The sequence below is a fragment of the Pseudopipra pipra genome, chromosome 4 (genome assembly GCF_036250125.1).
Source record: "Pseudopipra pipra isolate bDixPip1 chromosome 4, bDixPip1.hap1, whole genome shotgun sequence".
Taxonomy (NCBI): domain Eukaryota; kingdom Metazoa; phylum Chordata; class Aves; order Passeriformes; family Pipridae; genus Pseudopipra; species Pseudopipra pipra.
The window spans coordinates 20,281,231-20,303,864 of record NC_087552.1 but is presented as its reverse complement, the minus strand read 5'-3'; the positions used below and the strand labels follow the sequence as shown (position 1 = coordinate 20,303,864).

The following is a 22,634-nucleotide window of genomic DNA, read 5'->3' as shown; positions in this document are numbered from 1 at the left end:
TGTGGATATTTCAGTATAGAAACGCACATGGAAAACCCCACATATTTCCATGAAAGACATGTTTCCCCCTTCAGGAACAAACACCTGGATTTTACTCCCAAATGCTGGTGTATCAGCACCCTCCCTGGACCAGCCCAAATCCTTGAGTTTCCCACTGTCTTTAATACAATGCTTCTTTACAGACCTGCCTCAAAAACAATGAGATTTTTGCAGTACATTACAGGGGAATATTCTTACCACAGAAAAACAGGTTTAAAATTTAATGTCTAGTTCTGGCTGTGTACCTTTTGGTGTTCCTAATAAAAGCCCACATTACACCCAGACTACCTTACAAATGAAAATGTGACAATGTCACAAAGTGTCATGAGCCCACGAAGGGCTTGGGGCACAGCTGTGGGCAGCCTGGTCCAAAGGAGAGCACAAGGCTATGGCCACCCTGCATCATATGAAAGGTCCATTTAATCTGGCATTTTGTTTTCAAAAGCATCCAGAAAGGAGGACAGAGAAGAAACATAATGACAAAGTGACTGCATATGACTTTGGACTGACTCAGCAGGTGTATCTACATGGTAGAAGGCAAGGCTCATTCTACAGTCCAGAGTTAACCCCAAAACATTTCTAGGGCAGAAAATACATAACAGTAATAGCACATGCACCCAGGCAAATACACTCTGCTTAAAAGATCTGCATCTTGCAGACTACAGTTGCCACACATCTGCCCAATTCCAAGCACAGCAAGAGAAACAAACTGTAGTCTTATTTGGTCTACCTACCTGGTGTTAACCAAGGTACACACCCCTAAGCACTGTATGCATTCATTAGAACACAAAGCCCTCCCACTGTGCTGAAAAGTGTGAGGAGAAACTTCAGGCTTCTTTCCCAAATGGTTTTCACTTCTGCTAAGTTGTATTTACAGGTCCTAAGCAGCTCATGCCATGTGGACGGGGCTGGCATCCTTGTTAACTGAAGTCCACATGTGATGAGACACAGAGAGGCTATAAGAGCGCCCTTCCAGTTGGCTTGAAGATAGAGTGAGAGAAAAGAAAAATGCATGAAGACTCAGGTAATAAGAACAAAGGCTTTAAGTTATAAGAGACTGTGATATAAATAAAATTGTGCTGAAATGCACGTGGAGCAGGCTCGACATGTTGTCACTGCAAGTGCTGTCCCTTTCACTCAAGGAAGGTCTGGCTCAGTGGCTTATTGCTCAATTATAAAGTTAATCAAAGAACTAATTGAGCTTGGTCTTTTGAGCCTTTTCTTATGGATTAACTTTTATTAGAGCTGAGGACATGAGGAAAGTCATAAAGGGCAAGGAGATGATAAGCCTAATATGTAAGAGGAATGATAGTAATATGTCATATTTCTGAAGCCAAAATTGGGTTGTAGGAAGGAATATGACAGAGCCATGTACCTTTTAAAACCCTATAACCTGCATGGAATTTGAAACCTTTCTTGCAGTGTTTTGCCATCATAATTGTTCATTTCTCTAACTGTGCTTCCCGCTTTTCTAGTCTGTTTTCAGCAAACCAGTGCCTGATGTGAATGAGATGATCTGCCTGTAACAGAAACTAAGGACTACAGCTCTTTTTTTAGAACAAAATGATCTCAAGGATAAAACTTAGTTATCAATGTGATATTAAAGATCTGCACGTATAATAGCATGTACATGAAGAAAAAAAATTACAGAAGGGGCCCAGCACTAATATAGACCATGTAGAAGAAGGATGATTTCTTAAAGGTGTTGCATTATTGGATGTGGGCTTCAAAATGAAGGTGCTTGGTTAAGTTATGTGAAAAAACAGCAATGAGTTACAGTTCCTGACATTTTCATGCTGTTTTTCAAAGACTAATATGGAGAAAAAAAATTGTTCTACACTTCAGGGCAATTAGAATATTTTATGTTTTAAAATTGTTTTGGAGAGCACATATTCTGCAAGTGTCTTAGCTCATACTGGATAATGATCAGCAAGTGAAACAGAATGTCATGCTTTCTAAAATGTAAATATAAGGAGGCATTCTTTTCTCTTTCCAATGACTATCTTGTGCTACAATTACTTTTCTTTTGGCTGTCTAAATAATATCCTCTTGATGAAAAGGAAAGTGCTCATGGGAACTTCCATCACATGGTTACAAAGGAAGAAAATAACTTATTTAATGCACAGCAGCCAGGATTCAAAGGGAAAGAATTAAAATTGAATATGCTCCCTGGCTATGGGATTTTTCCTCATATTTGGTCGGGTATAAGAGCTACTGACTGGAAATACATGGCTAGTGTAAAGTTCAGGGTCAGGTGTTTGGGTACACACATCCACTTCTGAAAGCTGATGCAATATAAGCCATTTTGGTGATGCTGATTCCCTCCTTCCAGGAGGAACCATCTTCCTTAGAAGATAACGTGGGGAGACCTTGACTGAAGGTCAAAAATATAAGCCCAAGAGGGCATAGGCAAAGGATTATCAAAGAAATTATAAGTTCATTTTTGAGAGTGAACTAAGAGTGTTTGTTTTACTTAGCTTAGCAAAACAGAGGTCAAGAGAGATCTGACTGAGCTCTGATGCATGCCTAACTGGGATGAGACATCATGGCCATCTGTGATAGCAGCAGACAGAATTTAAGTGATCCTTTCCTGCCCTACTTTTCCACATTCATTTTCTTGGTGGGATTACCATTTACAGAAACTACTCTGCTTTGCAGTCTGGGATGTTATTGATGCTTTCAAAGACATGTAAGGATGTCCTAGTAGGGTAGATGCTTGCCTTGGTGAGCCTCTGAATTTTGGACCAAATTTCATGCTCCTGCACAGTATGAGACTACACATGCCTCAACCTATATGATTCTATTAAAGTCAGATCTCTACATGGTACAAAACAGTGGTTCTAAGATACTAATATCATGAAGAGAAATATACAGCAGAAGGGACAGCCCTTTATTCTTTAATTAACTCGTACAGTTCTTCAGCCATATCGTACATCAAGCCTGGCCATAAAAATGGCAATTTTATAGCATATATAAAAAGAATAAAATGATTCACAGAGACTGAAGATCCATTTACTGCAAAAGTATATGCCTGTTTGAGTACAACAGATTCCAAACAGATACATTACTGTGACCCATAAAACTACTTCAATAACTTATTTACTGTAACTTTGGGTGACATTGTCACAGATTATTAGTTTTGTAAAACGTTTAGGTGCATCAGGTCATCATATTGTTTGTGAAGGGATTTTTTTTGGTCAGATGTGTGATGTTGGTGTGTAGTGAATGGTCATTGTAATTCCTCGATGTCCGTTATTTTGTCTACATATTGTTAGGATATAAAATGAATGGACGAACACCAGAATAGTTTGGGAAGTTTAAGACAAACCTAATTAGAATATTTTGCACCTAAACTTTTTACCCTGAAAACTTGAAAGACAAGATTTAAATGCAACATAATTGTGACCAGTTTTAAAAAAATAAAAAAAGATAAAGTTTAAAATGCAGATGGGAATAAGAACTTAAATGCTGTAATCTCTGAAGAGGACCAGCAATCAAAGTCTAATATCCTCATATTGTGCCAGATAATGAAATATTAAGCTGGAGATAATAAGATTTCTTTCCACTGGATAGTCTTCAGAATAGTTAAACCTATGAATGAACAGCTGAAGTGTTTTATATAAGCAAAAGGTTATATGTCAAGGATTCTGAAGACTGAAAACCCCCCCAGCCCATTTACTACACACTCACATCACCCATTCTCTTTTAAAATTGTGCCATAATTAAATGCATTTCAAGAAAGACCATTTCTCTGATGTACACTGAGGGGGACTGGGGATGCAATGGACACTTTGTATCCAGCTTCCCTAAGGAAACAAAGGCTAGGTAACTGTGCTGCATGCATGCGCGCATCTACGCCTCCATCCTACTTGCAGTAAATGCAAATATTTCCATCAAATTTGACAAAAAGGCAGAGATGTTAAGACAGTAAATTCCTAAAAGCTTTCACAGAACTGGGAAAGCTAAGAGAGAGGTGTGTTAGCAGTCTCTGACTGAAGGAACAGATAGGGACAAGTCACCCTCATCAGCCTCTGAGAAGCCAACACTGGCACAAAAAGTCGTAGGAAACCAAACTAAATTCATCCCACGACCCATGGAGCTGCCAGCTCTTTAACGTGCCAGTGAGGTGCAAAAACACTGGCAAAATAATTACTGCACTGACTGTTCATGGTACTGGATTTCTGTGGTCATTCACCAGAGGTTTTATATTTCGAGCTACAAGGAGTAGATGAGTCCTCCATGCCCTCTATGGAGCAGAAAGAGAAAATTGATTTTTACACTGTAAGTAAAACTGCAGAAGAGAAATACTTCTCCTGGGGTCTTACAAAAGCCTATGAGACAAGCATATCAGTAGAACACAGCTCCCTGCCTCCTTAAATTCATGTGGAAATCCAAGACAACTATCTCAGAAAAACCTTTAAAATGCAAACCAGGAGTTACATACATGCCCCTTAAGGATCAATTCCAAGGTTTATGGAGTGAGTTTCTACCTCTGAGCTTGACAGCAAGAGGCCCTTGCAGAAGAACATAGATGAGGACATAGGCAGAGTGCCCATTCCTCTGGGATTCCCTCCCACCTTCTTGCAGTGGAGGGACTTGCATCTAACAGGTTACAAGTGGGCCATTGCATGTAATAGCTACCACTGGTCCTCTTTCCTTCCAATGTCTTTAATGTCTTTTTTTCCTGATCCTGCTTTTTGACAGATATTTGGTCATTTTTACAGAACCGGTATAGATGTTTTGTCAATTTTCAAAAATGCCTTTGAAACCACAAACCATCAGTACAATGATGCTCTACATGCTCTACGTCACCATGCTGTACATCATCAGCCTGCTGTACAATGAATGAAAAAAGAACAATCTCTCACACTATTTTTCGAAGTCTATTAAATTGCTAACACAACGAGATGAGCAGTGTTTTCTCATGGAATAGTTTTTGAATATATGTTCTCTTTCACATGCTTATGAATGCCTATGCTCCTGTTAACTATTACAAGTATTCACAGGACATCTCTGCTTCATTGCAAATTACAATTGCCCGTTGATTAATCTCTTTCCTTCATCTACATTTTCGCATGATCCCATCTGTAGACAAATTGTGGAGAGTCAGACTTGGTCATAAAACCAACATCAAAATCAGGAGTTTTGTTTTTAAAAAGGGAAAAAGTACAGAGATTGTATAAGCTGGATGGGGAAGTGCAGTTTGGGAGTCAGCCCACCAAACCACTGTAGAGTACAAGATCAGACATGGAGTGTTGGTGTACCGAATGCAACATTGCAATTAAAGCATGGGATGCCAATGTAAGTAACATTTTTCCTATTTTTCCTTTTTTTTTTTTTTTACTTCTGCTAAACTTTTTGTTAAGCACAATCTCACAGAAGTACTATTCCTTAACACATTAGTAAAATTGCCGTAGAAAATGTGCATAGAGAATGTGTATTTACATTTGTAGCTGAACTACTTTTCCAGCAAAGGCAAAGCCAGGTTCTCTTGGGAACATATTTGGTCTTTGCAAAACAGTGAATATGTTGGGATTTTTCTTCTCTTTCTAAAATAAACCACAGTAATGCACAAAGAAGGTGGCAGATGGTCGCTTCTTAATCTGCACATGAAATATCTTCCAGTTACAGAATTTGTTGCTTAATGTCTCAAAGTCCGTATTAATTATACACACTAACAGAGGGGCAGTACTGAAAATGACTGGATCTGGTTGTGAGCTTGCACAGTCTTCAGTGTGGAGTTTAATTGTTGTTCCTCATAAAGCAGCTGAAAAGCTCAGACAATGAAATTTTGCCAGATGGTTGTTGATAACACAAGATGTTGTGCTGCTTTTTCTGCTGCAAACTACTAGGGGAAAAGCAGGCCACAAAATCTCCCATGGATTTGAGGATTTGGCATTTTTTTTAAGTATGGGATAATATTCATGTTTGTTTTTGAGGTGATAACAAGGTCTACTAAGTACCTTGTGACACTTTAAAATAAGCTATATGTGGCATTTGATTGCCATAGAGGCCCTATCCTGATCTTCTGCCAGGGCTAAATACTCAATAGCTTACTATCAGTCACTGAATAGCAAGAAAATATGTTTTTAATACACGCATTAAGAAATCAGATTAATTATATACCCACACTCTTGTGAAGCTGCAAACCTGCTGTAGAGAAACCAGCTATTTCATGATGCTGAAAGGAAGAAAAATACCATGGCAACTTTCCTGTGCTGTTTAATCACATTTACCGAAATTTTACTAGGTGCTTTTGAAGTAAAATGGCAGGAAATAACCTATAAAAAAATAATGTGGTTTTAAACACAGAGACCTTGAATTTGAGTATAAAAAGGGATCCAAATCTCTAATTTAGTGGAACCAGTATGATTAAAAATAATTACCTTTGTAAAGTGAACATTTGGAGGAAAAAAATGATTAATGTGCTTAGTAATAACATCCATCTAATTTGTATAATGAGTATTTTCATTTAAAACCATGTTTTCATTCAAAATATGAGGAGATTAAAAAAAAATAACTCAGAATTGTTAGCATCATCTACTCATATTTCATCAGCATTCCGATTCTGAGTACGGCATGGCTTTGTGGCCATCCAGTCTTTATAAAAAACATCCAAGAATAACAACTTATAATCAAATTTTTTAATTTATAAACTCACATACATGCCATGAAACATTAATTGTGGCAAATCAAAAGAAATACCAGACATTTAAATACTGAGTGCTCGCCACGTCAGCAAAAGCACAGAAGTTAGTAATCTATATGAATATAAATTAATGTTCATTAGAACTCTATTAACTTTCCCTGATAACAACCTCGGAAAATATTATTTTGCCTTACTGTTTGTGGTTATAACCTTAGATTGTCAGCTTACTTTTGCTCCATCCCAGACTGCCCCCTCTCTTTTTCTACTAAGGGCTTGTTCATCATTTTCATTGTAGCGGATGATAGAGGATCGTGAACTGGATACTCTATAGCTCTTTGAGTTAGCCTCCTAAAAGGATGCAAAACGAGAAGTCATTTAATTTAAAGAAACAGAGATGTTGTTGCTTTGAACATACCTTAAAAAAACCTGCAGCAGGAGACCTACTGTCTCAAAGTCCACCCTGCTCCCATGGCACAGCAGGAGAATCTCTCCCTTTCCAGGACTCCACCTATTGGCTACTACTTGGAGACTGGCATGGCCTGGCCTGGCCTGGGCTAGCAAACCAAGCCCTGCTGCAGAAGAGAAGATGCTGGCTGGTGCCACCCCAGAAAACGTGTTGCTACAGTCTGGGGACCCTGACAGGTCACTGATGCCATCTCTGTCTCACATGCCTGCACCCACATCCCATAATCTCAGTGCTCTGCATCTCACACCAAAGATGAGTTCTGACTCTGCCTCAAAGGTGGAAAACAGACCTGCTCCTAAGGAAGGCATTTTACCATCTTCAAACTAACAGGCTTCCACTGCAAGTGATCTGAAAACCCTGTAAATGCCAAGACCCCTGCACTGGGATGGCATCTGAAGGTTCACAGTGCCTGGAAAGCCTAAGAGGTTAGGATAGACACCACCCAGCACAGACACTGCAGAGGGTCTCAGAGCCTCCCTGCTTTCCTGTCAAATCCTGAGATGTGGCACAACAGTCTCAGAAATATGGCATCACACTTCCCCTGAAAGCTTCTTCATGCTTTATGGACACCCTGTATCTGCATCTCACCCTTCTCCCTGCTGGAAATAAAGAAGTGTCTGAAGGAGTTTTCTAGGAAAGCAGCCACTTAACTCACTGAAGTTTGCCCTCATGGAGTCAGTGATTTATTAGTTCCCATGAGTTGCTTAAGTGAATAGCTAAAAACATACACTAAAAACTTCAAATATATCCAAGTCTGGTGGGCAGGAAGGGAGGATGATCCAGAGAATAGGTACAGGGCAGCTCTAACTCTAACTTTAGCATTCCTTTCTCTTCTCTATAATTTAACTGTTCCTTTAAGTGTGTGTCTCTGATCTATTTCACTGCATTTCAGGTCAATTCAAGAAAAGTTCTACAGGAAAATGGAACTTCATTTATATTACTTCTCTAATGCAGTGGTTGTTTAGAATAACTTCATTTCCATCCATTCCCTAAAGGTTTTTCAAACAAAATATGTTTTCCATTTGCTGGCTAAATGAATGGAGAGGAGAAGAAAACAGTTCACATTCAATCCAAATTACTGTAAGGCACCAAAAATGAGAATTCTGTTCTCAGTTCTCATTTTTCAAGGAGACTTCAACAGGAATTAAGAAAAAGAGAAAAGGTAATTTCCACAAACTTTCTCGAAGTGTGTCACGTTCTGTTTTCTGAATGCTTAATAACACTTTCAAGCTTGCAGACTTATTAAACAAGACAAGGACATTGAATTTCTCCTGTGTCTCTAGCCCTGTCTATGCCAGAAAAGTTTAAATTTTTATGTTGTCTGACTAAGCTGGTTATAACCGTCTGCGCTCCCAGCACTGAAAGACTGAAAGTTACAAGAGAGTTACAAAAACATAATCTAATATTTTATGTGTTAGATGCCCAAGGTCAAGGGTGCAAATCCCTTAGCCTGAGTGGTGCATCAATGGAAAATTAATGGGGCTGTTAAATGTTAAGAGATGTTTTAGTCACGTTGTTATGCTTGGTAGCAGGGCACAGGGCTGAGATGCTATGGAGGGCAAAGCAGATGATCTAATAAAATAACCTTGAGAGGGCCTCTCCTTCCTCATCTGAGGGGCAACAATCTGCCATGGCTGAGGTGGAGGAATTTCTTCCACCAGCTCCTCTGCCACAGAGATCATATCCTTCATATGCACTGCACCACAAGATAAACAGGAGTGTTTGTTGCTACAGCAGCCAGTAGAGTTTCTTCACCTTTTCTTTCCACTGTTCTTTCACAAGGAGAGAGGTTTTTCCCAACCCCCACGATTCTTAACTTCTGCTGCTGTTTTGCAAGTATAGTTCCCTTTAAGAAAAAAAGGTCAGGATAGGAAAGCAGACTGTCATTTCTAAGGTAAGACAACTAAGAATCTGTCATGACCATTATTCAACTAATCAGGGATAACGTCAACGACCTCATTCTGTCAAAAAATATGTACAACAATGACCTCTTCCTTTATCAGGAGCAATGGGATACGACAGCACAGCCATTATTACTGTGTAGATAAGAAAGCATCCCCTTGCTGTTCCCCTGAACAGTAATGCGTTCCCATAGCTTTTTCTAATGCCTCCCATTTCTCATGTCTGGCATATTTTGATTCTGTTAATAATATTATACTTAAATATCCTTGTAACAGTTTGCAGATATATCTCACTAATGAGAATTAACTGTTGATGGTAGGATATGGTGTTAATTTGGGGAGGGCTGGCAACGTCATTTACTTAGGAAAGGACAGATGGTGATTGTGGCCTGGCTGCAGTTTAGTTGGGAAACCTGCACACAGGGTAATTGAACCATCCTGTTGTACAAACTTCTCAGATAATTGGTAGTGGCTTAGAGCTTTATTATTCTAGTTCAGAGTCCATGACCTGCATTTCCAAAGTGATTAACAAATTTTAACCTATTGTAATAAATTTGCAAGGACCATTGTAATTTCAGAGACTTATGCTCTGCATAAAGCCAGGCCAAAGATCAATACCAAATAATCTCTGCATTGACCCTGTAATTCCTGACTGAGCAATAACACAGGAAGATCATTCACCCCAACTTGAGGTTTGCTGTTCTTTCCCTGTTAAATATTTCCACTTTATTTATATACTCATTTTGGCCAGCTTCATTTTCCAGCCAATTATTTTCATGATGCCTTTTTTCCCCTAGAGATTTCCAGTATCAAAAAATCCCTGCTGCACTTCTCCCTGAGTCTAAAGTCTTTTTGCAGTTTTTGTTTGTGAGGAGCTGAGTGGCGAAGATGCTATGAGAAATCAATGAACCCCAAATTGCCTTTCTTTTAAAAAAAAAAAATCTTTAGTGGACAGAAAAAGAAGTGGAAGGCTGAGAAGCTGGAGGCATGTGCAAAGAATCCCTTAACAGTTTTTAAATTAAATTCCTTAATGCCATTCTCATTAAAAAGTTTTTCTGCGAAATACTGCTTGCTTATGACTTCAAACTGCCTGCATTAATGATGAATAACCCTTCTGAAAGGTATTTACATGTTGCCTTGTCACTGCCACAGACAGCAATTTTATGAAGTGTGAGAGAAAGAAAGAGGGAAAAATTGGACAGTGAACTCACAAATTGAGACTCTGTACTCACTGCAAATGACCATGTGATATCGCAGGACAAGTGCCTTCAACACATGGACCAGGAAAACATTCCTTTGCCCTATTATAATGATTTGCCACAGGCAGATATTTGCAGAAGTCATCAGCTCACATTGTGTTGGTTGCTACTCTTGCAATGCTCAATTCCTTTCCTGAGACACCATTTTGTGAGATATTCAACACCATCGAGCCAGTAGGAATTACAGTGTACTTTTCTGGACGTATAATCTTCTGTCAACCATGCTAAAGGGGTAGTTCAAATCAAGCAATGGTACCACACAGTCTCACAGGACCATACAAAGTGGTCATATCCATTACTGTTTTTCATTCTACTAATTCTATAATTTTCAGTGTTGTTAGTTTTTGTTTGTTTGTTTGTTTGTTTGTTTTTCCTGCCAGAGACTGGAAAAACAGTTTCTTCCAGACCATAGAAACAGATATTGTAGACTAATCAGTCCAATCAGGTTCCTGGGGGACCCTTCAGATATGAGACCGTTTTTTGCTGACTCCCTGCTTACTAATGCTTTTGGGTATCAGGAGACATATTTGCAATTGGTTCAATAACAGTGAGATGTGAGATGAATGAGATGAATGTAGACATTTTGCAGAAATCTACAGACATGCTGACATCAGGGATAACCATGTTGGAGCTTACTCTCAAAAACAGACTCACCCTTCTGCCCAATGCTAACAGTTCATTTCATCCCCAAATCCAAGGTTCTCTTAATTGAAAGAGCCAAGGTCGTGCTGAGCTGGACGCTACCAAGTAAGGAACAGCTCAGCTCACTGTAGTTTGAACTACAACCCTACTCAAACCAACAGTGTGGACAGCAGTATAAACCTTGAGACTTCACATGCTCATGCCCACTTCATCACCCGCACCTAGGTACCCAGAGATACATGTCCCTGACATGTTCCTGCCTTCTCTTACTTCTCTACTCCCTCCAGTGCCTATCACGCCAAATCCCAACATCCCAACAAAGGGAGCATGCTGGCATTTCCTTTTTTTTTCTACCTCTAAGAGGCCTTATAAGACCACAATTGCTTACAAAGCATATCAGCTGATCAATTCAGGCCTTGACTGTCCCCAAAAGCCTTCCCACAGAGGATAAACAATCAGTCACTTGTGAATTAAAAGATGCAGGTTCAATCTGACCCACTTGCACTCTGGCTGAACTTTATATCAAAAGTCTACCAGGTAAGCTACACAAAATTAAACACTGCTTGGAAGGCCACATATGAACTGGAAAAAACAAAGCCACTACAGATGTCCAAATAATTTTCTTTCACACCAATTATAAAGCTCCATGCCAATGTGCAGTAACAACAGGTTGCCAATTACACACATTTAAACACTGGGCAGGACCTGAGGATATGCACTCTACAAGGCTAGAGGTAAAAAGGAATGGTGAAAACACAGGCTATGTGTGCTACTGGCACAATTTGTTTCAAGTAGGACATTAGACAGAAAATATGTGCATTTATGGCAATCACAGCAGTCTCTGCTTCCCTGAAAATCTGTGAATAAATCAAATACCTGGACAGTGCTTCATTGGTTGTTACACTGTGGGTGCAATTTCAGTGTAGTTTCCGTAAATTTGGCTTGGCTGAGCAGAGACAGGAGGCGTCAAGTTTGGAGAGATTCACATGCAGACCTGCCCATCTGTGCACATCCCAGCCCCATGCAATGCAGGTTGCCCAGCTGGGGCAAAATTAGACTGATCCAGAACGAGCAGCAGAAGAGCCATATCCTGCATAGACAGATTTTCAAACTTCAGGGCTGTATCTCACTAGCTAAATGACACACTTTCCAAGATGCAGACTATCCCCTCAGGGTGCTGCATGGTAGTACAAGCATACTCAGAGCTTCAGCAGGCTTGGCAATATGCTCTGTTGAGTACGCACATGTTCAGGGTAGACACAGCCTCCCTCAGTGAAAAAGCAAGGGATAGATGGAGAGCTGGATGGTCAGAAAGAAACCTGGCTGGAGGGTGAGTGCACACTGGTACAATGTACATCTGTACATATGTTATTAATTTTACTGCTACCCTTTAAACTGAGTGCATTTGGAATACCAGCTACATACCACCACAAGCCATGTGGAGTAAATTCTGAAGAAAGGAATTAAATATGCAGTTAATTTTTCCATGGGCTAGAACTAGATTTTACTTGCCATACAGATTCCCAAGGAGACCCATTTGAGAGAACTAATGAAACATTAATGCCTGCAAAAGGTTTTTAAGAGTGGTACTTTAGGAACTGTTTGGCTTTGGTGAAAGGTTTGACTGCCTGATAACCCTAGAGCCTGCAGTTATAGTACAATATTTATAAATGGAAGAGACATTTACAGCCTCATAAAAGCTTCTGTTTATTGTTATCAAATTGCAGTGTTGCACTGAAACATTAATATGTAGCTTAACCTGTTTCTTGTAGCTCTGTTATGAGAACTGATTAAGTAGCTGAGCAAGCATAATGGGCAGAAAACTAGCAAATACCAAGTGACAGGGACAATGCATGACAATGAAAGAAAATAATCCAAACACTGCTACCACATCTGTAGCTTGCCTTTGGCTCTTGAGATATCCAGCTCAAGAGCACAGATAGTGCAATGTTTCCTGTGAACAAGAAGTTGCTTTACACTGACTGAATCCTCTGATGCCCTGATGCTCTAGGACACAGCACGGATCACAAATCTCACTAAAACAGGTATGATCAGAATACTGGGGAGAAAATGGGCTAATACGTTCTCCTGCACACTCCCTTGCTTAGCAGATATCCGTCCATTTCTCCCTTGGCCCCTGCACTGACTCGTTCTGGAATCCTGTTCTGGTCCTGTATGTACAGCTACAGGGAATGAAGACATGTACAAGAAACAACATCTTATTTGTCTGAGTAGACTCATATCTTGATCCTGAAATGTGTAGGGTTTGGTGTGGGAGCTGGACAATAAGCTGTCCTGGATATCTTTGAAAATTTCCAGTGCACAGGCAAATTTTGACTAGGAACCCAATGTCTTGGAAGTGCAACACAGCAGGACAATGGAAGGAGGATATGGCTGTGAAAACTTTTGTTTCCCCTGTTCCACCCAGTTAAGTAGCACATTTGACATAGAACAGCAGCCTCTGTACAGCTGCTGGTGAATCAGAAATAGCACGATACTTTATTTTCCTCTCTGATGGATATATATCCAGGGCAGGCTCTGAACAAATGTATTTCAATTTAAAACATTATGAGTTCATAAAGGATTGCAGAACTGACATTGATGCTTTTATTGTCAAATCGGTTCAGCATATAACCTCTCTCCTTCAAGAAAAGTCTTGGGCAAATAGACCTTGCAAAGTGATGTGAAGGTTAATGAGCATAGTCCTTGTGTGGCTAAAACTGACAGAACAATGCTACAGTGGCTGCTTCTTCATTTGAGATCCCCAAGGTGGCTTGTGGAACTTGTAGCTCTTTGCCCCGCTTGTGGCCCAAGATCCTTCTGCGAACTACATCTTCCCTAAAGCACTGTGTCAATCTTGGTGACAGGCTGTAAGGTACAGCTCAGTCACATATCTTTTAGCACAGTGTCACACTGGAAATACCAGTACTTCAGGAGATCCTGTCCAGAGGAGATGGAGAGGGCTCAAAATACAAGTTGCCAGAATAATGTATACCCTAACCTCTTTTCCAATTAGCTTGGAATGAAACTCCATAGATCCCTAAAATTCAAAGACGGAAAGTGACCTGAAATGGACTTTTCAGCTTTTTGTCTGGAAATAGAACGCCTTTAACAATCCAGCAAGGATTTGCTGCTGAAATATCTTTTGGATATCAATTTCCTGTCCAGCTCTATGAATTCCTAATGAATTCCTAAGAGACCAGTCTTCCTAAATCCCATAAGTATTTTGGAAAGCCTCATTTTATTTTTTTCTACCCACTGAGAACAAGAATCTAGTGTTCCATATTTCAATCATCTTTTTTGTTACAACCTGTTAGGCAAAACATCAGTGAGACACTATAAAGGTCCTCAAGGTCTTTTCATCATGCACATCTCAAGGCCTTTACTACAGCTGACACACACACTGTAGGAGGGCTTTATGTTCCATCTTCAGCACTCTGGATTACAAGTAGCAAGAGTGTCCTACAGACCAGAGGTGCAACACACTGCAAAAGTGTTCCTTGTGGGTATGCTTGTAACGAGCAAAGGGGCTGTAGAAAACTGTATGCCTCAAAATCTTCCCCAGGCTAATAGCAAGAAAATAATGAACTGGGAAATAATTAAAAACCCAAAACAACCACATCACAACCTCTCTTTCCCCCACGCTGAATTATTCACCTTTATGGAAGTGCAGAGCTTCTAGGAACACTGTGAATACATAAAGCTAACTGTTGAGCTACCTGTTTCAGGATGGGTTACACCCAGCTAAAACAGAAGGCCTTAATCACTGATCTTCATTTACAAATTACAAATGAAACTAGATCTGGTTAGGAATCTACAGAAGCACCTCTGCTGCCATACAATGGGTCCCACCATGGATGTAGATGATCAGAATGAGTTCTTAGATTTTTAGGACAAGAGGAAATAAGGGCAGAAGAAACTCCCAGTAATTGTCTATCCATTCTCCTTCTCATTCATCTTACATTCTTCCTTAACTATGAAATGTTTATCTTGCATGTGTCTTCATATTAAGGTGTAGTATCTTTTCTTCCTCTCCTTAGGAATGTAGAGACTTAATATGAGTCTTTTTCAATTCATGTACTGCATCCTTTTAGACTTGTTCCCACTGAAACCAGCATGATGAGTGCAAATTTAAAATTGGTTCTTAATTTGAAGACCTTTGAGTTTTGGTACTCAAGACTTGCATTTTCAAACTTCGTGGCATTTATACCAAGGCATGAGGGTTATTTAAATTTATTTTTCATTATCAGTAAAAGAGCCTTCAATATATTATGCCATGATTATTTGAACACAAGTCCCTGAAACAAATGAAAAGTAAGGGGAATGCTTTTAACTCTTTAGTTTTAGTGCTAAGTAGTTTTTCATAATGGAAGTATCCTACCTTTTTCTGCACCTTACTTGAGAATTTCAGGAAAACAGAGATGAAGCTCTTAAAGTAATTGTCCAGGTAAAAGCTTCTCTGATCATCTAACTCCTCCCCCCAAAAAGCTTTTGATTAGTTTGTTTCCTAGTGGCCAAAACATTATAAAGTAAATATTTTACTAGTGTCACACTGTCATCCCATTTCAATGTTGAAAAGAGTATGCAATGAAGACCAAACACATAAAACTTTACTTCTAGCTGTAAGTAGTTTCCTTATAGTGCAGACCTCACCCTAAATGCATGCACAGAGTGCTCCGAGATGCCTTCCTCCAGTTCCAACTGCTAGCTCACTTGAGTGTACCGAACTGCTGCCATAGGTGCTTGCCAGCTGTATCGACTCTAATTGCATTCTGCAATTTCCCTCTCTTGGCAGCTCTGGGGAGGCCTTCCCTGCTGGAAAACAGAGGAGGCACAGATATCCCATCATTGCAGAACACAGCTCTGGCACTCCTGGCTGAGGAAACGGCAGCCCTCGGAGCTTGCCTCTTGGGAATGGGCCCTGCAGTAAGATCACTGGCTTAGCCTGGGTGACAGCAGCAGGGGCACAGAGGTGTCACACCTTGCTGTGCTCAATTCAACGGCAATTGCTATTGCCAGCCTTGTGCCACATAAGCTGGCCCCAGTGAGCTGTACATGAAGCACAGGAGGAAGCTTTGCCAGCAGCAGGGTGAGCTGAGGCCATGCCTGGGCCTTGGAGAGAAAGAACAGAGACTAAATAGCCTCCACCCTACATATTCCTCCAGCAGAAGCCAACAAACAATTACTGCAATTTACAGCTGTCAGCCCCAAACATAATTAATGTGCAATCACAGCCAGACGACCATCTTAAGGGAGAACACGGTCTACTTAGCTCACTTACCCATAGTAAAAAGGACTTTATTTTTAGGGATCACTGCTAATGGCAGACAGTTTCTTGGGGGCCATCAGGATTTAAGCAGATGTGGGAACAGATGGCAGGACAATAATGCTTTTTTGGATGATTGACTAATGCCAATGGTAATAAAGATATTTTGCCAATCTTAGATCCAGTAACAAGGAATTTTTATCCCAAGAGGTGACAGGAGTTGAATTTTTCTTTTCTTTGTGTGTTTGTAAGCACAAAGAAGTCCTTGCAAATTATACTCAACAATGCTTTTGCCTTCTTTCCCTTATCCTAAGAAATTGTTTTTCTCTGTATATTTTGAAAAAGGTAATACAAATATTTAATCAGTTTTGTCATGTCTCGACTCTGTTGAAAGCGAGATGACACATATACCAAAGCAAGGGAGTAAAATCTGTCCAGCAGAAGGGAAAATTTATGGCTGCAATTTTGCAGAGGGGTCCCTATGATGCAGTAAACCACGAGAGTGAGGCATGAAGAGTTTATTAAAGCCATAAGAATCCTGAGATGAGATTACAGCCTTTATACTCTGCCACACTTCAGATTTGATAACGCATGTCTCCTACCAACCCCCTCCCTCTGCCAGCTCTCCTGGAAAGGCAGAGAGAGGAAAAAATCCGCAGTAGATTGATTTTGATTTCATATGTAGCGTTCTCATTAATTTTCAAGGCATCAGCTTGAGCAGATCAAAGTGGCAGAAGACGCTGACATCAGCTTTCATATCTGAGAGGTTATCACTCCCTGATGATAAAATTGCCGGATTATCAAGGAGTGCATCTGAAAGTCTATAGCTACTGTAAAAAGCATTGTGACATATAAATGCACAATGTGACACCATTACTGTATCATCTTTACTGGAACACTTAGCAAACATTTTCAGTGTCACCAAATGACAGTCATGCCTTTAATTTTATTTCTCAGTTTTGTAGCCCTGGAAACTATAATTTGGGGGGATAGCACATTCTTTTTCTTTGTCCTGACTGCCTTCAGCTCTGACATGACCATCTGCAGTGGAAAATGTGCCATAAAATATCTGGACCAGCATGGCCAAGGAATCTTTCACCTTTTTCAGAACTGCTGCTGAAATGTCATAGTAACAGCAAATGATCCCTTAACACCACTATTAGAAATGCTTATTTTAACATTTCAGTTTGTTGGGTTTTTTATGCTTGGTTTGCATGCAGAACCTCAGGAGTAAGAGACATGTTGTTCTGTGGGCTTTATACACGCTATGACCTCTTGTTTGCTTCTTTTGTTAGCAGCGGAGACAAGTCAAGCAAAATACTGTAACTTTCTTTAGTCTTCCTTTTTAATGCACAGCACTGATACAGTTCTAAGACCACTCAGGGCATAAAATAAATGGGAAAACAATTTCCCAATAACCATGGAGCATATCACCTCTGGTTCTTGGTTTTTGACAGCAGAGAGAAGGCTTGCAAATTCTCTGTTAAGCAGTTTCATTCACAGCCACTCTTCTTCCCCGTTCTGTTTCCTGCCATCCAACATAGCAGGCTTAGGGATGAATTCACAGCAGGAATACAGGGGAAAGGCTACCTAAAGAAGCTTGGACATTTAGCTATACATTTCTGTGAAAGCCTGGTTTATTGTACTGCTCTGAGAAAGTTTTAGAGAAAACAAATGTGTAATATTTCTTCCCATTCTGGGAATCATACAGGAGAGCAGATCTATCTGTTCTTGATAATTGCAGTATGATCAAAATGTACCTCACCCAAAGTCATAATGTGTTCACATACTACAAGGATTGTAAAAGTAAGGGTAGAAAGCATACTAGTAGCACACCTCATTTAGGTTTGCTTCTCATCAACCGCTGTGGCAGCAGGGAGAAGGGAGAAGTCTATTTCTTGTTTACCACAAATCTAAATCAGTGCAGAAATCTTCAGTCACAATTACTGCATGAAGACTAAACTTCAAAATGCAATCCTAAAATCAGTTCTGAAACTGTTAAAACCATCAAAAAGTTATGTGTGAGCAGTCCAAAAGAAATTTATTCTTATGGCTCTAACCTTGGTCAACCTACCAAGAGCCCACCAGTTCAGACTTAGTGCATATCTACGTACTACGGTTGGTTCTGCACAGCTGCATTGTGTAAAGCACTGCATCTCAACTCTGTCTCAGTGCTTTCCTGATTATCTTTGATCTGAGAGAGGACAAAAGAGTATTGCTTAGGATGTAGATCACATGCCTCAGTGAGAAACTAAAGACATTTGATCAGGTTTATCTAAGACAGAAGCGTGATTCACAAAGGCAAGAGATTTGCTGTAGAAGCAAACTGAAATCAAGAGTCATGTCCTTAGGGACGGAGCAAACATCATCTGCAAATGAAGGCCACATGTCACCAGCATAAATTACAGACAAGAAACTACAAAATCACAGTCACCATCACAATAGTTCATCCTGGTATTAAAATGACCTATTACTTTGTGGGTATGTTTTATCAAGCTCATTTTACAGAAGCTACTTGTGTTGCTGACAGTGGTGTGTCTGTGGCTTTGAGTTGACAGTAGGCTCCAGAACACACCAAAGAGTGCACACATCCAGATAGTCTGGATGTTAGCTCAGGCTAAACTGTTGGCTGTGCTGCCTAAGTTTGCTTTGAACTAGCCCATTCACCATATCTACCCCAGGTATCCTAAGAAATTCACGTTGATGATCGACAAAAACAAACCCTTTCCAAGAAAAGCGACTAACCTAACCCTCAAACAAACAGAAAGTCCAGATGGCTGAGTAATAGAAATAGTTGTTTGGTTTGTGAGTAGAAACAACAACTTGCATCCAGAGACAAAAAAAAAAAATCCTAATCAAAAGAACAATGAACAAAACACAAAAACCAAACAGCAAAGAGTGCTCTGCTAGGATAACCTGAATAGGAATTGCATAAATGTCTTTTTGGAAAGTAATCAACCACCTCCTTTATACACAGTGTGAGGTCACAATCACTGAAACACTGAATAATGCATACCTCTCTTTTTCTTAAATGTAAAGAGCAAGCCTGTGATACAAGATCAATATGATGAGTACTTAAACACATTCTAGACAGAACTCAAACTGAAGACATAATGATGAAATACCACCCAGCAGAAGTAATAATACCTCCTGTCAGTACTTGTAACAGTCCAAAAGCAATTTATTGACTAGAACCGTGAAGAAAATATTTCTGTTCAGTGAAGTCTTATGTCATTATGAAGTGAATTTGTATTGCAAAACAGCACAAAAGTTGATATTTCTTGTGAACCTTAAAAATACTTAAAAATACTTGTGAAACTTGTGAAAGACCAAAAAGCTGTGTTTTCATATAGTTGAATCTTTTTTGTTTAAAAAGAGAAGAGAGTGTTTTAAGTCAACACTGAAGCAATATAAAAGAAAGTAGAGAACATTTTAGCATAAAATGAATGTTATAGTATAAAAGTCTCAATGGAATTAAATAGCATAAAAATTAAAAGTTTTAACTAATTGAGACAAACAATTCAGCATTACTTAAATGACATGAGCAAGCTATTTGCTTCCACCTCTTCCAACTGAAAAAAGCCATCAAAATGTAAATGTACTCATGAAATTTCTGCTTTGCTGAAACTGCACTATTCCAGTGGAAAAAACACATTTTGACACATTTCTTATTTGTACATATAAAATATGGAGTCTGCTGCAAAAAAAGAGACTCCACTGTTCACAGGTATCAAACTGGCTATGACAGTATGATGCTCTTTTTTTTGCAACTCTTATCTGAGCAACTCTTATCTAAGCTGGTCGGTGGTGAGGTCTTTTGGAAATGGTGTTCCTTTTAGCTCAAAGTGTAAATATTTGTAATGACACCTTAAGATCATGACTGGGAAATTTCTCTGTTTAGCTGCATTTCGAGAGCTACAGCATGTTTGATGGGACCAGATGCAACTCAGATGTGTTGACGGTGATTTAGAAGCACCAATCCTAGTTAGTATCACTAAAAGTCTCTATCAGATTGTGACCTTCCCAAATTCAAAATATAACATCATTAAGCACAACACAGCCTATCATAATGCTCTTCTACAACCTTCTACTTCGTTTTCCAACTTGCCAGCTCAGGTGAGGCTCTTTGCAATTATTCAGCAATACTACACTGATAAATCCAAGCATCTCACTGATGTTCTCAGACTGCATTTTACTGTAGAGCTTCTGGCCACTTTAACACACAAAGTGAGTGTCCTCTGAGTGCCAAAAAAATTTCTTTGTCAGCTAGGGCAGGTGAGGATCTGCTAAACTGAATGAAAAGCTGCCACTGAAGACACAACTTGGAATTTTACAACCTAGATCATCCCGAGTCTCTCCCACCCATCATAAGGTTACTATTTAACCTGCAAAATTGTATTTGATTAAGAGGTCAAGCTTTTAGAGGAGTTCATATTTTAATGCTATTGGCAGTGAACCTGTTGAGTTAATGCCCAAATTAGGTCACCAAGTCAAGTATTCTGGTCTATTAATATTTATAGCCAAGCAACTGACTCAAGATATTTGGCGCCTACACAGTGCATTACTTGGGTGTACACCTGGAATGCAGGAGATGGCAAATAGCATGACTTTCAATTTATAGAACAAAAGAAAACAAGACACAGAGGGAACTGGCTGCCATGTGCTTGCCCCAGATGACTCTGAATCCCAGGATGCTAATAAATTGCCTCAACAATTCTGGCAGCTGTCCATTCCGAGATACAAGCTCTTAACCAACGTGCAGCCCTGACCTGAATGACAAAAATGAGCTTCCACATCTCCAGGCATGTTTTATGGAGAAGAGATAGGAGAGAGTGGCACTACCATGGGTGGACTCCAGGAGAGCAAAAGGCAGTCAAGACAGCAGACAAACATCATTACCGATGCTGATCACTATTTTCATACCTTTTTACATTGTATTTTTATCCACAAAAGTTGTGTCTTTTTAAAGATGCTAATAATGTCTGCATTTTCAGTTCTTGTAAAGTTTGCTGCAATGTTAAGAGTAGAAATGCTTCACTCTGTCATGAAAGTGACTCCAAACTGAAAACTTTATGTTGTAACTTCTGTGCTCTGTGGGTAACTCATTCCTATACTTTCTGTCCTCCTCTCTCGTTGAGTTTATAACATCTTTCAGGTTTAGAATGGTATTAATGACTAAAGAACCTTCCTATTTTTTACCTGAGTGAGATTTTTCAATGTGTTTGTTGACCTTAATTATTCTTGACAGGATTTGTTATACATATATCTTAATTCAGTTGCATTATTTTAGGTGCTCTGTCTTAGTACCACTCTTTATAATTACTTCTAGAATCATAAATCTCTTGTAAACCTGATCTTGTTTCAATTGTTGCCTATTTGAAAAACATTCACACTGAAATGATCTCATCAGCCTTCACAAATCGAGAAATGAAATGCTGCTAAATGTATATTGCATTCTCTTCTTGATCAAAACCATGTATTTCTAAAAAAGGTTCCATATTCTTTTTGTTTTGCAGAAGTGTCTTGTGAGCACCTATGAACTGGTACTATACTAGAAGTGCAGTTTATTTATATGGAATTCCAAACCACATTTCCTATAATATGGCTCTAAACCAGTTTCTCAGGATCCAGTGTAAATACACTACATCAAAGTTGAAAACTCTGAACAAGATTGTATAGGGGCCTCAGTCACACAAAAAACATTACTCAACTCCCTGAAAAAGTGTGGGGAGGTGTAATGTAGAATCTGTCCCAGCTGATCTCTCCTCCAGCCCTTCTTAATTCAGCAGCCACACGGCCCTGCACCCTTTGCCTGCAGCAGTTCCCTTTGCAATTTGGGCTGATGGCCCAGGATGGGGAAATCAAAATTACAGCTTGATTCCCATCTGCTGCAGAGACCCACCTTCTCTCCCAGCAGCCATTGTGTCTTGAGCTGCATCCTGAAATTGTGCTCCATGAATGACAGTAAGGGATCTATCACTTCTCTGATCAGCCCACATATAAAATGATAAAAATGATATCATACATCCCCATGCATAAATTAGACTGTTCAAGTCCCCCTTTTTTCTTGGCCTAGGTCTGTTTTGAAGGTTGTTCGAATGTGAGCTGGAACCAAGCCATGCCTACCCAAGGTGCAGCTGACCTGACCCCTTAAGAGGCACATTCACACAGACATATAAATGAACCTCCCCATACTCCAACCACAAACTTAGGTGGCACAGTCTGTATTTGCAGTTAAGAGTTACATTATGAAAAAAAAAAGCCTTTGATGATTTGATCTTTATTTTTACTATTTAAATGCATTCCTTTGTGGCACCTGACCTCCCCACAGATCCCAGAAGATGTGACCAGTGAATGCCACCTTCAGAGCCCACGTATTGGGACCGGCAACAATGAATTCGTTTTTCACAAG

The 22,634-nt window shown here is 39.6% G+C and overlaps 1 protein-coding gene and 1 long non-coding RNA gene across 2 annotated transcripts in view; one reads left to right on the top strand and one right to left on the bottom strand.

Moving 5' to 3' along the window:
• Window positions 1–22,634, bottom strand: part of LOC135412887 (uncharacterized) — a 404,646-nt gene that overhangs the window by 75,900 nt on the left and 306,112 nt on the right. The gene's annotated exons all lie outside the window — the stretch shown is intronic.
• Window positions 1–22,634, top strand: part of TECRL (trans-2,3-enoyl-CoA reductase like) — a 104,660-nt gene that overhangs the window by 76,539 nt on the left and 5,487 nt on the right. Inside the window, exon 13 of the transcript XR_010430006.1 lies at window positions 4,744–5,340. The gene's annotated coding sequence lies outside the window, so the exon portion shown is untranslated. The remainder of the gene's footprint in view (window positions 1–4,743; window positions 5,341–22,634) is intronic.